Source organism: Dasypus novemcinctus, chromosome X (genome assembly GCF_030445035.2).
Source record: "Dasypus novemcinctus isolate mDasNov1 chromosome X, mDasNov1.1.hap2, whole genome shotgun sequence".
In the NCBI taxonomy this organism is placed as follows: domain Eukaryota; kingdom Metazoa; phylum Chordata; class Mammalia; order Cingulata; family Dasypodidae; genus Dasypus; species Dasypus novemcinctus.
Genome location: NC_080704.1, coordinates 72,497,493 through 72,515,100, shown reverse-complemented (window position 1 = coordinate 72,515,100; position 17,608 = coordinate 72,497,493). Strand labels below are relative to the sequence as shown.

Here is a 17,608-nt window from a genome sequence, read left to right as displayed (position 1 = left end):
GGTTCAGGTAATAAGATCAATGTTCAAAAATCAGTAGCATTTATGTACAACAATAATGAGCAATCTGAGGAGGGAATTGAGAAACAAATACCATCTATAATAGCAATTTAAAAAATCAAATACCTATGAATATATTTAACTAAAGATGTAAAAGATTTATACACAGAAAACTACACAACACTGTTCAAGGAAATCAAAGAAAACAAATAAATGGAAGAATATTTATTTCCTGCTCATGGATAAAAAGGCTATATATCATTAAGATATCTATCCTACACAAACTGATCTACAGATTGAATGAAATCCCAATAAAAATCAACTCTAATTTAGAATGAATTACAGAAACTAACTATGAAATTTATTTGGAAAAGAATGAGAACCTGAATAACCAAAGACATATTGAAAAAGAAAAATTAAATTTGAAGAATCACAGTAAGTGACGTCAAAACATAGTACAAAGCTACAGTGGTGAAAATGGCATGGTACTAGGATAAGGTTAGACATACTGACCAATGGGACTGAATTGAGAGTTTTGATATAGATCTTCACACATACAATCACCTAATATTTGACAAGGTCACCAATCCCATTTTACTGGGAGAAAATGGCCTCTTCAACAAATGGTGTTTGGAAAACTGGATATCCATTTGCAAAAGAATGAAAGAGGATACCATGACACACCTTATAAAAAAATCAACTCAAGTTGGATAAAAGACCTAAATATAAGAACCAAGACCACAAAGACTTTGGAAAACAATATATGGAAGCATCTACAGGACCTTGTAATAGGAAATGGACTCATGAACTTTAAACCCAAAGCATGGGCAGCAAAAGAACAAATACATAAATGGGAACTCCTGAAAATTAAAGCTTTTTGCACATCAAAGGAGTTTGTCAAGAAAGTGAAAAGACAGCCTACCCAAAGGGAGAAAATATTTTGTAACCATATATCTGATTGGAGACTTATATCTTGCAAATATAATGAAATCTTATATTTCAAAAATAAAAAGACAACCCATTCAAAAAATGGGCAAGATATTTGAACAGACACTTCTCCAAAGAAGAAAAACAAATGGCTAAAACGTGCATGAAAAATGCTCAAAATCACTAGCTATTAGGGAAATGAAAATCAAAACTACAAGGAGATATCATTTTATTCCCATATAGACTGGTGGCTATTAAAAAAACAGAAGACCTCAAGTGTTGGAGAGAATGTGGAAGAATGGGAACACTCATCCACTGATGGTGGGAATGCAGTAGGATCCAGCCATTCTGGAGGACAGTTTGGTGGTTTCTCAGAAAATTTGCTGTAGATTTGGCAGATGACACTGCTGGGTATATACCTAGAAGAACTGAAAACCAGGACAAATCTGCTATATACACACCAAGTTCAGAGCAGTATTATTCACTATTGCCAAAAGTTGGAATCAACCCAAATGCCCATCAACAAATGAATGAAAAAATAAAATGTGGTATATACATTCAATGGAATACTACACAGCTATAAGAAGGAATATAGGACAAACACATGGGATAACATGGATTACTCTTGAGGACCGTAAGTTGAGAGAAGTAAGCCAGGCATTGAAGAACAAATACTACCTGAACTCTGTGATATGAAATAAGCAAATCCAGGGTCTCAGAGAATTAAGGACTGGATGATAAGCTTACAGGAAATTGGGGTGTAGAGGAAGGTTGTAAGCTAAGGCCTATATCAGTGAAATCTATGATAAGGTAGTTTACAGGGAAGGGATAATATGGGGTCATAGGGGAACTACTGGGTGAGATTTTGAAGGCTTGAGGGAAGTTAGTGTTGGGAGGATGGGTCAGATGGCCCAAGGAATTGGGGGGGAGGGTGGGGGAAACATGAACATGAAAGATTGTCACATATGTGGTTGAAAATATAATGATGAGAAATCTCTTTAGAGATAATAATAAGGAAGGATTATCTGTTTAGGGCGCTTAATGGGTTGCATCTGGCAAAGGGGGCAGGCTTCTAGGGAGTGTGTGAGTGCTCATCTTGTATTAGTGTGTTATATCATTGGGTGGAGACTAATGTAATCAGTGGAAAGTTGTAACCCAACCCTGGGGAGGCCTAATGCTCTCAGACATAGGGAATTGTGCCTCTTGAGAGAACTGGTGGCTCCCAATGGAATAGGACAGTCTAGTGTGTCAAACCCTCAGCATTGTTGCAAGTATGTGTGAATCTGGTCCTTCAAGCAGTGAAATTTGGTTGTCACTTTGGGCCCTGAGGAGAGGGGGAGAGAGGAATAGAATACATGAAAGCAGTGTAACTCAGGGGCAATAGAAGTGTTCCACAAGATTGTGCAATGATGGAAATAGGACACATTAATTTCATAAAAAATGTATACAAGTCTATAGGCTAAAATGTATACTATCATGGAAAACAATGTAAATAAAAGTTTACGAAATTGTACAGTATAAAATATAAACCATAAGGTAAACCAAAATGGAACCATGTTTGGTAGCAATATCTGTGCATTACCTGCAACAAATACATCATGAACATGTAAAATGATCATTGCTGGGGAAAGGGGAGAAGGGTTTGAAGTTGGATATATGGGAGTCCCCTATAGTGTATATGTGACTTTATGGCAATCTAAAACTTTTTTGAAAACAAAATAAAAATAATATAAAAAAAGAATTTAGACACTAAGGAAGGATTGAAAGAAATTTCCTTGCCACTGTACATACACGGCAACATCTATTACAGTGATGTAATGCAAAACATCCAAAACAAAGTTTTAAGATATTTTTCATTTTTAATACCCCAATTTTTTCCTTTATTTTAGTTTTTCTAAATTAGTATGCATCCTATTTCTAATCATTAAACCTATCATTACCATTTCATTTTGTTACTAATTGAATTTGGCAATATATTAGGCTTCATTTTTGAAGAAGTTTTGGACCACATGCAAATTCAACTATGGCAGTAGAGGAACATTGGTGTGGGGTGTTATTGATGGAGGACACATGGTTGGAAGGGAGTTCTCCAGGGTATGTATAGAGGGTATATAAAAATGTTCTGATCTTCGCTGGGTATTTTCGCGGTAGGTAGGTTTACAACTGACAACTGAGGGAGTGCTGCTGAGTTCCTCACCAGGGCAGCTCTGTCACATTACCCAATGGAACAGCAACAACCCCACAAGTGCAAGCTTAAAGACCAGTGAAGAAGGATGGTCCAATGATGAGTCTTTGATATTGATAACTATGCTTATGAGCCTGTGTGCCTGAAATTTGAACTAGGCCTATAGCTGCAGGGTGCCCAAGAGCTACCTCCTGAGAGATGCCATGTTGCTCAAATGTGGCCACTCTTGAAGCCAAACTCAGCATGTAAATGCATTTCCTTCACCCCAGCATGGGACAGGACTCCTGGGGATGAGACTTCCTGGCTCCAAGGGATTACTACCAAGCACCAGCTGGTGATGCACTAGAAAAAAATCTTGAATAAAAGGGGGAAGTTGTAAAGACAAATGAGTTTATATGGCTAAGAGACATCAAAATGAGTTGGGAGGTCATGAGAGGGGTCAAGTTTATGCACAATTCAGCAGCACCCCAGAGAGAGCCAAAGTAGATAAAACGCCAGGTCCTGGTGCTCCTGAAGACTACAGATATGCACAAGTTCTAGTTCTACAGTCATGGCAGATGGCTCTGGAGTTCAGTGTCTTTTCAGTGGTCCCTACTTTGTAATTTGTCTTCCTGAGTGCGATGGAGTTGGACTCTGATGTGCCCTTTCTACACATGCCTCTTCTGTCACTTTTACTGAACTTGTGGTTGGCACTAGGGTTGGTGTATACTCAGGAGACTTGAATCTCTGGAGTGGCCATGAGCCAGCTGGACCCTGAGCCTCAGCAGAGTTGCACTCCTATTTTCCAGTTCATTGGACTAACCCAGTTTGGCAGTAAAATCACAAAGTAGAGCAGAGCAGACAGGGCCTTTAGTGATCCTTCCATGTTAATCAACCTCCTTCTGATTTTATAGACTAATACCCAGAGAGGTCAAGTGACTAGCCACACAGCTAATAAATTTAAGGGGCCAAAGCTAAAATCTGAAGCAGGGCTTCCCTCATTTCCAGTCCTGTGTTCATTATTACTTCCCTCTTTGGAGCTGGAGGACAGTCAGGAAGGGCTGATGGGGTGGCACGTGTGAACAACATATATGGGAAAAAGAGGCCTAAAGCTGAGGTTTGGGTCACCCTTTGATTTTGTGCACATTGGCAGCTTTAGAGTTTTGTAAACATCATTGCTAAAAATAAAATAAAATAAAAATAATACCCGAAGGCCTAGGAATGATGAATGGTATGAGGAAAGTTTGAGCGGATGCCTGTCTAGTAAGTGCATTCAGCCTGCGAAGGAGACATGAATTCCAACCCCGAAAGCACAGGTTCTAACTTGTTGAGAATTCAGCCATTTTCACAGCCTTCGACCAAAAAAGGCGTACTCCAGCGCCCTCTGCTGAAATTCAAAGGGTATCTCCCCGCTTCCTCGTGACTCAGACAGATGTAGAAGACGCTAAAATGGCGGCGACACCCTCTCGCGCTGTACCGCAGAGCACCACCTTTGGGCTTATCGAGGCTGCCTGGAAGTTGGATTCCGTTCCTGGCGGCTGTGTTTGGGGTTTGGGGTGGTGGATCTATGAGTACGGCTTCCTGTGAAAGTGCTTCGAGAGGTCTGGAGAAGTCGTTAAGCAACAGATACGGCGATGTTATTGTCTTTACCTTCTGTCCTCCAGCAGGCGGCGGTAGAAGGCAACATGAAAGCCGCAACCACTCCCTACTGTTTCCAGAACTGGATTTTTATTACAGGGTTTGAGGCAGTTAAAGAATTTAAGATTAGTAGAGTTTAAACATTAGAACAAGAACTCTTAATCTGAGACCCCTGCATGTACCACATGGCAAGGGTTTGTGACAGTGATGAAGATCAGTGAATGAACTCCTTGAAACAGGATATTCACAAATAAGTTTGTTTCTCTGCATTTCTGGCAGAGAAGGTCTGTACCTTTCATCAGGTTTTTCAGAAGGGGTTGGTGAATTCTCTCTTTAGAGGATGGGATTTTAGGCCAAGGATAACAAAACATAGTGAATAGTGAACTCTAGAGTCAGACTCTGGTTTTACATCTTTATTCCACTAATCCATAGCTGTGTGACTTTAGGTAAGCCTCTTAACCTGTCTGTGCCTCAGTTTCCTCATCTGTAAAATGGAGATAATACCAGTACTTACCTCACAGAGTTGTTACAACATGAACAATTTTCATGAAATAAAATTTGTTTTAATAAATGTTTATTAACTAAAAGTAATTTTTTGGCTTCTTCAAGGGTTCTGTAATCCTTGGCATCACTATAGCATTTCATATTACAACAACTCTCAACATCCATTCACTCCTTTGAACTTAAGTATGATTTTTTTGGAGTTTGTTTGCCCATAAGAAAAACTGAGACAGAGGGGGCTAAATACCTTGTATGAGATGGTCCACTAGTTACTGGCAGAGTTAGGATTCTAGATCTAGGTTTATCAGATTCTTTCCATTATGCCATAATAGATTTGTGCAAATGGCTTTACAGAAACTTGAATTCAACTTAACTTGGACTCATTTTATAAATGTAAAAAGACATGGTTAGGTGGTTCTGTACTCAGCCTTTTGAGCACCGGTGACAGGGAGCAAATTGCATGTTGGGGTAACCTGCTCTAAAATATGGAAGGGTAATTTAATTGTTATGTAGCCTAAAAATATTCAGAAAAATTAAAGTTTCTCTCATATTAAAAGGGGGGGGGGGAAGCTTTCCTAGAACCTGGTCTTTCTCTAGGTTCTTCCCTGGTCCTCTTTCTCCTTCCCTTCTCAATTGGCTTGGAAGAAGAGTGCTGATTATTCAGGACTTTGAAGCCTTCACTTTTTTTTTTTTTAAGATTTATTTATTTATTTAATTCCCCCCCCCCCCCCCCCGGTTGTCTGTTCTTGGTGTCTATTTGCTGCGTCTTGTTTCTTTGTCTGCCTCCGTTGTGGTCAGCGGCACGGGAAGTGTGGGCGGCGCCATTCCTGGACAGGCTGCACTTTCTTTTCACGCTGGGCGGCTTTCCTCACGGGCGCACCCCTTGCGCGTGGGACTCCCCCACGCGGGGGACACCCTTGCGTGGCACGGCACTCCTTGCGCGCATCAGCGCTGCACGTGGGCCAGCTCCACACGGGTCAAGGAGGCCCGGGGTTTGAACCACGGACCTCCCATATGGTAGACGGACGCCCCAACCACTGGACCAAAGTCCGCTTCCCTGAAGCCTTCACTTTTGCTTCAACCATAGACCCACTTCCTTAATCATTCTATCAGTGTTCTCTCACTGCTGAAGCCAGTCCTTGTCTCATCTGACTCTCATGCTACTTTTAACCCTGACGATTCTTGGCCTCTGAGGTGCCATACTATTTGGGATTTTCTTTGCTTCTCTGTTCATTTCTTCTTCTTTTCCTTCTGTATTTTCTTTTCCCCTGCCTATCCTCTAGTTGTTGATGTTCTACAAATTCATGTACTTGACCCTCTCTCCCTTTTATGTTACACTCATTCCCTGGATGATCTCATCCACTTAATCAACTTCAACCGTTACCTGGAGCTAATAATGGCTTTTAAATTTATGTCCACATCCCAGGCTGCTTTCCCCAATTCCAGACCCATGTATCAAACTGCTTACCACATGTCTTCACAGGTACCTCCAATTACTTGCAAAACTGAATTTCTTTTCCCTTTATCTCATATCTGAAGTTCTACCATCTACTTGGTCAACCAAGACAGAAACTAAGCTGGGAATTTTTTTTTGTAACGTTTATTTATTTATTTTTTCTTCTTTATTTTCTTTTAAATGTTTCATTAAAAAAATATAATGCCCCCCACCTCACCCACCCCACCCTGCTCACATCAACAACCTCTTCCATCCTTGCAGCACATCCACTGCACCTGGCGAATACATTTTGGAGCACTGCTGCACCACATGAACAGTGGTCCACACTGTAGTCTACACTCTCCCCCAGTCCACTCAGTGGGCCATGACAGGATTTTTTAAATACGTCCAAGCTGGGATTTTTTAAATACTCCTTTGCCCTCAACTCCTACCTCTATTTCTTTATGCAATAGTAAACACATACTTTTTCCAAGAATTGAGGGTACAGCTCCTAGCTCAGCCCTCAATACAGTTCTTGAATTCATGAATCTTTCATTCTAGTTTAAAGCTCAATATTCAGCTGGGATTTACATGTGAAATTAATTAAGTACAATTTTATTTTCTGAAAAAGAGAAGTGCAATGTGCTATGAGGGCACATAGAGAACCTGACCTAGTCCTAAATAAGGGAAGACTTCCATAAGGAAGTGATGTTTGAGTGGAAGACTGATTTTTAATAGAAATTAAATTAAAGAGAGGAAAGAGAGCTGAGGCAGAGGAGAAAGCATGTGCACAAGTCCTGAGACAGCAAGGAGGAAGATACATCTGAGGATGAAAAAGGTCAGTGTGTGCCTGCCACTTAGCACAAACTGAATGACATGAGACAAGGCTGGAAAAGTGGGCAAGGACTTTGTTGGACCCAGGAAGAAAATGGACATTTCCTAAGAGCAATAGGGAACTACCAAAGAGATTCATTAGAAAAGTAACTAGGCTATATTTGGGTTTTGGAAAGAACACGCTAGTTGCTGAGCAGGAATTCAAAGAATTAGGGAGACAGGTATGGATGTTTTGTAAGTAAACCAGACAAGAGATATTATGGTTTCTATTAGGTTGGTGTCAGTGAGGATCAGAGATACGGACATATTCATGGATTATTTAGGCCATAAAAGCATTAAACCACTCATTCATTCATGTAGTCAACAAATGCATTATGTTTTACAGAGGATACAAAAGACAATATTTTTCTTTCTTCAACATCCTGTGATTTTCCTATCCTGACATGTACCTCACAGACTTAGAGAGCTTCATTCATTCATTTATTCAGTCAGTAGTCATGGAGAGCCTACTGTGTGGCAGGCAAAGTATTGGAGATAAGTGATAATCAAGGGAGACATATATTATCCCTTCCTTCAGAGCAATTATAGCCTGAAAATAGAAGGAATCAACTTATCTAACACTGAGAGAAGGCCAGAGAGAGGATATAATGTCTTTACAGTATATCTTTCAGCTTATTTATGATGTACAAGTCTCTGAATTGTTACTTTTTTCTCCACACCCCCCACTCCCATCATTTTTTAAGTGTATTTTTTTTATTACCCCACCTTGCAGACTGCTTGCTGTCTGCTCTCTATGTCCATTCACTGTGTGTTCTTCTCTGTGTCTGTATTTCTTTTTATTTATTCCCACCCACTTGTGGCTTGCTTGTTGTCTGCTCTCTGTGTCCATTCACTATGCGCTCTTCTGTCTTTTGACTTGTCTCCCTTTTTTTATTGCATCATCTTGCTGAGTCGGCTCTCTGGCCAGTGGCACTCCACAAGGCTTGCGGACATAGTGTATTTTTTTGAAGATAAATAGATCACAAAAATTGTTACATTAAAAAATATAAGAGGTTCCCAATATCCCACATCCCTCCACCGCACTCCTCCCACATCAACAACTTCTTTCATAATTGTGGCACATTCATTGCATTTGGTGAATACATTTTGGAGCACTGCTGCATCACATGGATAATAGTTTATGTTGTAGTTTACACTCTCCCCCAGTCCATTCAGTGGGTTATGGCAGGATATATAATGTTAGGCATCTGTCACTGCAATATCATTTAGGACAACTCCAAGTCCCAAAAATGCCCCCACATCACATCTCTTCTTCCCTCTCCCTGTCCTCAGCAACTACTGTGTCCACTTTCTCCACATCAGTGTGACAATTTCTTCCATTACTAGTCACAATAGTTCTATAGTAGAATATCAGTAAGTCCCCTCTAATCCATATTTTATTCCTCCATCCTGTGGACCCTGGGATGGTGATGTCCACTCCACCTCTATATCAAGAGGGGGCTTAGATCTCACATGGATGATAGATGCAATTCTCTTGCTTACAGTTGTAGGCACTCTTGGTTCCCTAGTGTGGTGACTGACCATCCTCACCTCCTTGGTAGCTTACCTGGGTAAGTCCAACGAATCAGAAAGTAGAAGTTGCAACTCTGCTGAGGCTCAGGGCCCAGCTGACACATGGCCACTCCAGAGATTCAAGCCTCCTGAGTATACACCAACCCTAGCACCAACCACAAGTTCAGTAAAAGTGACAGAAGAGGCATGTGTAGAAAGGTCACATCTGAGTCCAACTCCATCACACTCAGGAAGACAAATTACAAAGTAGGGCTCACTGACAAGGCACTGAACTCCAGAACCATCTGCCATGACCATAGAACCTGTGGGTCTCTGTAGCCCTCAGGAGAATCACTACCTGGAGTTGTACCTACTTTGACTGTCTCTGGGGTCCTGCTGAGGTGTGCATAAGCATGACCACTCTGATGATCTCCTGACTTTTTTTGAAGCCTCTTAGCCATATAAACTCATTTGTCTTTGCCATTTCCCCCTTTCATTCAAGGTCAAAAATCAGTTTTTAACACATGATCCTACATGTAGGCTGAGATATTCTGCTGGTCTTAGTTGACCCTTTTATTCAAGGTCTCTTTATAGTTGCATTACCAGATAGTGATTGGTAGTAATTCTTCAGCACCAGGGAGGCTCATCCCTGGGAGTCATATCCTACTCTGGGGGGGAAGGTAATGCATTTACATGCTGAGTTTGGCTTAGAGAGTGGCCACATTTGAGCAACATGGAGGCTCTCAGGAGGTAACTTTGAGGCACCTTACAACTCTAGGCTTGGTTCATATTTCAGGCACACAGGCTCATAAGCATAGTCATCAGTATGAAGGGCTCATCATTGAACTATTCTTCTTTGTTGGTCTTTGCTATTGTACTTGGGGGATTGTTGCTATTCCATTGGGTAATGTGACAGAGCTCCCCTGGCCAGGAACTCAGCACTCCCTCAGTTATTGTTTGTAACTAACTACTATGAAAATACTCAAGATATATCCAAGCATTTTTATGTACCCTATATACATTCCCTGGAGAACTCTCTCCAAACATGTGCCCCCCATCAATAACACCCCACCAATGTTCCATGCCTCAGTTGAACCTCTTTGTCATCTAAAACTTCTTCAAAAATAAAACCTAATATATTTCCAAATTAAATTAATAGGAAAATGAAATATAGTGATAATTTCTGATATCTGGGTCTTCGGACTCCACCAATGTAAATTCTGTCTGCAATAGGGAAATGGGCCTTGCTATTTGGCATGATTCTTTGCCAAATAATCTTAGTCCTTGGTTCTCCTGAACAAATTCCTGCTCATTCATGAGCTGGAAAATTTCTGGCTCTCCAGAATTTGAGAATATGACTCAATCACTAATTCCTGTGACACCTTAATTTCTGGAATGTTCATGAGACAGCCAGGCCTTGAGCCTCAGCAGACTTGCAGCTCCTACCCTCTATTTTATTGGACTTACCCTGGCCAACTAACAAGGAGGTGAAGAAGATCAACCACCACACCAGGGAGCCAAGAGTACCTACAACTGCAAGCAGGAGAATTGCATCCATCATCCATGTGGCATCTAAGCCCTCTCTTGATGTAGAAGGGACTGGACTTAAACATTCCAGGGTCCACACGATGGAGGAATAGAGTATAGATTAGAGTGGACTTAGTGGTGTTCTGCTGGGGAACTATTGTGATTAGTAAGTGAAGAAATTGAAATACTGATATGGAGAAAGTGGCTACAAAGCTGCTGATGGTAGGGAAAGGGAAGAAGAGTTATGATGTGAGTGCATTTTCTGGATTTGGATTTGTCCTGGGTGGTGGTGCAGGGAGAGATGCTGGACATTTTGTGGCCTGCCATGGCCCACTAGGTGGAATGGGAGAGCATGTAGACTACACTATAGACCACTGTCCATGTGGTGCAACAGTGCTCCAAAATGTATACCAAATGCAATGAATGTCCCGCAATAATGGAAGAGGTTGTTGATGTGGGAGGAGTGAAGTGGGGGTGGTGTATGTGGATACCTCATATTTTTTGAGTGTAACATTTAAAAGAAAATAAAGAAGGCACAAAAAGTTATAATGTTTTTTTTTTAATCCTGCTTTTGGGGGAGGAATTCTGTTTGATGCTTAGAGTTTGGAGCAGAGGCCTTTCACAATTAGTAACAGGGAGTGATGGAAATGAAGGAGGTAGAAGAAAGTAGAAGGAAAGAATTAATAAATTTGGCAGAAATTAATGAAATGTTAGTAAAAAATGTCATGGAGTTGAACAATAAAACAAAAAACTGTTTTTTTAAAAAAATATTTATTTATCCACCCCCCTTGTGTCTTGTTTTTTTGCTGTCTGTTCTCTGGGTCTATTCACTGCATGTTTTTTCTGTGTCTGTTTGTCTCTCTCTGTTGCATCATCTTTCTGTGTCAGCTCTCCACAGTACATGGGCCATCAGCTCTCTGCAGCACACGGGCCACCTTGCCCTCACAAGGAGATCCTCGGACGCAAACCCAGGGCCTCCGATATGGTAAATGGGCACCCGACTGTTTGAGCAACAGCCGCTTCCCCAAAAGCTGCTTTTTAGCAGAAAGTAGACTCACAAATATGTCCAAGAAATAAAAAGAGTAGACACAGATTGTATTAGTCAGGGTTCTGTAGAAAAACAGAATCAACTGGAGATGTGTCAAAATATTATGGGTTTATTTTTCCAAATTCTACTCAATTTATTCATTTTTTAAAAGATATTAGATTAAAAAAATGAGGTCCCCATTCACTCCTACTGCCCCCACCTCATCACTCCCCCCCCCCAACAACACTCTCCCCCGTCATCATGTCACATCCATTGCGTCTGGTGAGTACATCTCTGGGCATCGGTGCACCCCATGTGCCGTGTTCCACACCATAGCCCAGACTTTCCCACGTTCCATCCAGTGGGCCATAGGAGGAAATACAATCTCCGGCAATTGTCCCTGGAGCACCACCCAGGACAACTCCAAGTCCTGAGAATGCCTCCACATCTCTTCTCTTCCTCCCATTCCCCGCACCCAGCAGCCACCATGGCCACTTTTTCCACATCAATGCCACATTTTCTCAGTTATTAACCATAATAGTTCATGAATAGAATATCATTAAGTCTACTCTGATTCTTACTGTATTCCTCCTTCCTGTGGACCTTGGCTTGGTTGTGTCCATTCCACATCTAGATCAAGAGGGGGTTTAGATTCCACATGGATATTGGATGCAATCCTCCTGCTTTCAGTTGTAGGCACTCTAGGCTCCATGGGTGATGGTTGACATTCTTCAACTCCATGTTATCGGAGTGGAGTAAGTCCAATAAATCAGAGTGTAGGAGCTGAAGTCTGTTGAGGTCAGGGCCTGGCTATCATATTGTCAGTCCAGAGATTCAAATCCCCTAGATATATCTTAAGCCCCAGCACCAACTACAATTCCAGTAAAGTAGCATGAAAGTCTTGTGAAAAGAGATCCCATCTGAGTCCAGCTCCATCAAGCAGAAACACCAGCTCCAAAGAAGGGCCAAATGGCATGGCAGTGAACCCCATCTGCTGTGACCATAGAACCTGTGGGTCTCTTTAGCCCTAAAAAGGACCAATATCTAGGGCTGTATCTACTTTATCTGTCTCTGAGACTCTGCTCAGGTGTGCATAAGGGCAATCCTTCTGACAACCTCCAGACTCTTTTTTAGAAAATCATAGCCATATGAACTCATTTGTCTTTTCCATTTCCCCCTTACTTTAGGTCAAACAGCATTTTAAACTCCTGTTATTATATGTAGATGGGGATATTCTGCTGGTCTGTGTTGAACCTATAATTTAAGGTCATTTTCTAGTTACATCATCAGCTGGTACTTGGTAGTGATCCCTCGGTGCCAGGGAGGCTCATCCCCGGGTGTCATGTCCCACACTGCGGAGAAGGCATTGCATTTACATGCTGAGGTTGGCTTCGAGACTGGCCACACTTGATTAACACGGAGGCTGTCAGGAGGGAACTCTTAGGCACAGTGCTGCTCTAGGCCTTGTTCTTATTTCAGGCTCACAAGCATACTCATTAGTATCAGGGGCTCACTGCTGGACACTCTTTACTTCCTGATCCTTATGACTGCACCTGGTGGACTAACCCCCCAGCTGTTGTTTTTAATTGTTTCCACTATGAGTATATCCAAACATTTCCATGCACCCTGGACACATGCCCTGTATAACTCCCTGTCAACCATATATCACCTGTCAATAACATCCCATACCAGTATTCCTCCATTGCCATTGTTGAACCACTCTGTGATTGAAAACTTCCTGAAAAGTGAAGCCCAATATAATGTCAGGTTCCCTTACTAGTAAAATGGAATATAGCGATGAGTTTAAAGGTTAGATATAGAATACATATTGATTTGGACAAATTCTACATCCTGTTTTTTCTTTTCTTTTTTCCTAATTATTGAGCTTCTCTTCTCAAGAGCCTTAGATCACAGTAATTCATATATACAATATACAGTACACCCACACATCCGCCATAAAACCTTTTCCCTTCCACAGCGATAATCTTTTAACTTATTCATATCGTATTTACTGAAACTGATGTACAGACTCTGAGACAATAGCTTTAAAACAAGGTGACATCTGTGCTTACATTGTGGTCCATACTTTAGGATGTACAGTTCTCTAAATTTTTTAGTTATCCTATGTTTTACATTATGGTTTACATTATTAGTCTGTCATCCCCTATAAGTTTTTGGTGTAATATTACATGTTTTATAACCATCCTTTTGTACTCTCACAAAACTCCTCTCTTGCCCCCACATTTACCTTGGTTCCATCAATTTAACATCCATTTCCCCTCCCCATGGGGCCCACAGTAACAACCAGTCTCCATTTCCCAAGGAGTCACGTCCAGAGATACTTACAACAGTGTTGAGGGCCTGACTTGCTCAACTGCCCATGCCCTGGGAACCACCCTTTCTCTTGAAAGATACAGTTCACTCTATGTGATGGCATTAGTCCTCCCCAGGATATGTGTCCACCACCACTCTCACTACTTGGGTCTCTACCCAGTGGTACAACCCACCCTGGCAAAATGAGCATTCAGACATTCCCCAGAAGTCCGGCCCGCATCAGACCATCCTCTCCGAGCATCCTAAACAGGTAAACCTACGAATTATATTTTGATACGGTTTTCTCAGCATTTTACTCTCAACCAACACCTAATAATCGCCTATGTTCGTATGTTGCCCCTCCCTCCCCCCAATGCTTTGGACAATATTACCCATCCGCCCATCCCCAGCCCCCCTCAAACCCAAAAAGCCCCACCCAAAGGCAACCTCTTGCCCCCATTTTATCTCTTCTTTGTGCTCATACATACCGCCAGCTCATCATAGATTCCACCCCTGCAGATGTCAGCTCACATCCTTCCTCCACCCCCACCCCCTGATTTCCTGTAAGCTTATCTTCCAGTCTCTAGCTTTCTGAGGCAGTTTGCTTATTTCATATCACTGAGGTCATGTAGTATTTGTCTTTCAATGCTTGGGTTGCTTCACTCAACATAAGGTTCTCAAGATTCATCCATGTTATCATGTGTGTTTGTAGTGTATTTGTTCTTACAGCCGAGTAGTATTCCATTGTATGTATGTACCGCATTTTATTGATCCACTCATCTGTTGATGGGCATTTGAGTTGATTCCAACTTTTGGTGATAGTGAACAATGCTGCTATGAACATTGATGTGCATATATCGGTTTGTGTCCTTGTTTTCAGTTCTGTTGGGTATATACCCAGCAGTGGTACTGCTGGATTATATGGCAAATCCATGGTTAGTTTTTTGAGAAACCGCCAAACTGTCCTCCAGAATGGTTGGATCCTTCTGCATTCCCACCAGCAGTGGATGAGTGTTCCCCTTTCTTCACATCCTCTCCAGCATTTGTATTCTTCTGTTTTTTTCATAGCTGCCAATCGTATGGGAGTAAGATGGTATCTCATTGTACTTTTGATTTGCATTTCCCTGATAGCTAGAGATTTGGAGCATTTTTTCATGTGCTTTTTAGCCATTTGTATTTCTTCTTTGGAGAAGTGTCTGTTGAAATCTTTTTCCCATTTTTTAAATGGGTTGTTTATCTTTTTATTTTCAAGATATAAGAAGTTCTTTATGTATACAAGTTATAAGTCTCTTATCAGATATATGGTTGCCAAATATTGTCTCCCATTGTGTGGGTTCCCTTTTTACTTTCTTGGCAAACTCCTTTGAGGTGCAGAAGGCTTTAATTTTGAGGAAGTCCCATTTATCTGTTTGTTCTGTTGCTGCTCGTGCTTTTGGTGTAATATTCATGATGCCATTTCCTCTTACAAGGTCTTGTAGATGTTTCCCTACACTGCTTTCCAAGGTCTTTATGGTCTTGGCTCTTATATTTAGGTCTTTGATCCATCTTGAGTTGATCTTTGTATAAGGTGTGAGATGGTAATCTTCTTTCATTCTTCTACATATGGATATCCAGTTCTCTAGGCACCATTTTTTGAATAGGCTGTTCTCTCCCAGTTGAAAGTATTTGGTGGCTTTATTGAATATTATATGGCTATATATATGAGGTTGTATATCAGAACTTTCAATTCGATTCCATTGGTTTGTGTGTCTCTTCTTATGCCAATACCATGCTTTTTTCACTACTGTAGCTTTGTAGTATGTTTTGAAGTCAGATAGTGTGATTCCCCCAATTTCGTTTTTCTTTTTCAATATGTCTTTGGCTATTTGGGGCCTCTTTCCTTTCCAAATAAATTTCATAGTTAGTTTTTCTAGTTCCTTAAGGCTGTTTTGATTTTTATTGTGATTGCATTGAATATGTAGATCAGTTTTGGTAGGATAGACATCTTAATAATATTTAGTCTTCCTATCCATGAACAGGGATTATTCTTCCATTTATTTAGGTCTTCTTTGATTTCCTTGAACAGTCTTGTATAGTTCTCAGTGTATAAGTTTTTTACATCTTTAGTTAAATTTATTCCTCAATATTTGATTTTTTAATTTACTATTGTGAATGGTATTTGTTTCTTGATTTCCTCCTGATCTTGCTCATTATTGGTGTACAGAAATACTACTGATTTTTGCACATTGATCTTATAACCTGCGACTTTACTAAACTCATTTATGCGTTCTAGAAGCTTTGTTGTAGACCTCTCAGTGTTTTCTATGTATAGGATCATATCATCTGCAAATAATGAAATTTTGACTTCTTCCTTTCCAATTTGAATGCCTTTTATATCTGGTTCTTGCCTCAGTACTTGAGCAAGTACTAAGACAATGTTAAATAGAAGGGGATAGAGTGGGCATCCTTGTCTTGTTCCTCACTTTAGAGGGAAGGATTTTAGCATTTCTCCATTGTAAACAATGTTGGTTGTAGGTTTTTCATATATACTCTTTATCATATTCAAAAATTTCCTTGTATTCCAATCTTTTGGAATGTTTTTATCAAGACAGGGTGTGATATTTTGTCAAATGCTTTTCTGCATCTAAAGATATAATCATGTGATTTTTTTCCTTCAATCTCTTTATATGGAGTATTACATTGATTGATTTTCTTATGTTGAACCATCCTTGCATACCTGGAATGAGTCCCATTTGGTCGTGTTATATAATTAGTTTAATGTGTTGTTGAATACGCTTAGCAAGTATTTTGTTAAGTATTTTTGCATGTAGGTTCATTAGAGAAAATGGTCTGTAATTTTCCTTTCTTGTGGTATCTTTGTTTGGCTTTGTTACTAGGGTAATGTTGGCATCATAGAAGGAGTTAGGCAATGTTCCTTCTATTTGCGATTTTTTGGAAGAGTTTCAGCAGGATTGGTGTTAGTTCTTTCCGGAATATTTTGTAGAATTCACCTGTGAAGCCGTCTGGCTCTGGGCTCTTCTTAGTTGGGACGTTTTTAACGACTGAGTCTATCTCTTTACTTGTGGTTGGTTTGTTGAGATCATCAATTTCCTCTTTGGTCAATATAGGCTGCTTACGTGATTCTAGGAATTTGACCATTTCCTCTGAATTGTCATTTTTGTTGGAATACAATTTTTCAAACTATCCTCTTATGATAGTCTTTATTTCTGTGTGGTCAGTGCTGATATCTCCTTTCTCATTTCTTATTTTGTGTATTTGCATCTTCTCTCTTTTTTTCTTTGTTAGTCTCGCTAAAGGTTTGTCAATCTTGTTGATCTTCTCAAAAAACCAGCTCTTTGTCTTATTTATCTTTTTAAGTGCTTTCTTATTTTCTATTTCATTTAGTTCTTTTCTTATCTTTGTTATTTCCTTCTTTCTTCTTCCTGTTTGATTACTTTGTTGTTTTTTTGCTAACTCCTCCAAATATGCAGTTAGTTCTTCAATTTTTGCTCTTTCTTCTTTTTTGATGTTTGAATTTATGGCTATAAATTTCCTTCTCAGTACTGCTTTTGCTGCATCCCATAAATTTTGGTATGTTGTGTTATTATCATTTGTTTCAAGGTAGTAATTGAATTCTTTTGAGATTTCCCCTTTGACCCACAGTTTTTCTAAGACTGTGCTGTTTAATTTCCATATCTTGTGAAATCTGGGCCTC

At 40.3% G+C, this 17,608-nt stretch overlaps 1 pseudogene; it reads left to right on the top strand.

Moving 5' to 3' along the window:
• Window positions 1–4,537: 4,537 nt before the first annotated feature.
• Window positions 4,538–17,608, top strand: part of LOC101430789 (cilium assembly protein DZIP1 pseudogene) — a 35,842-nt pseudogene continuing 22,771 nt past the window's right edge.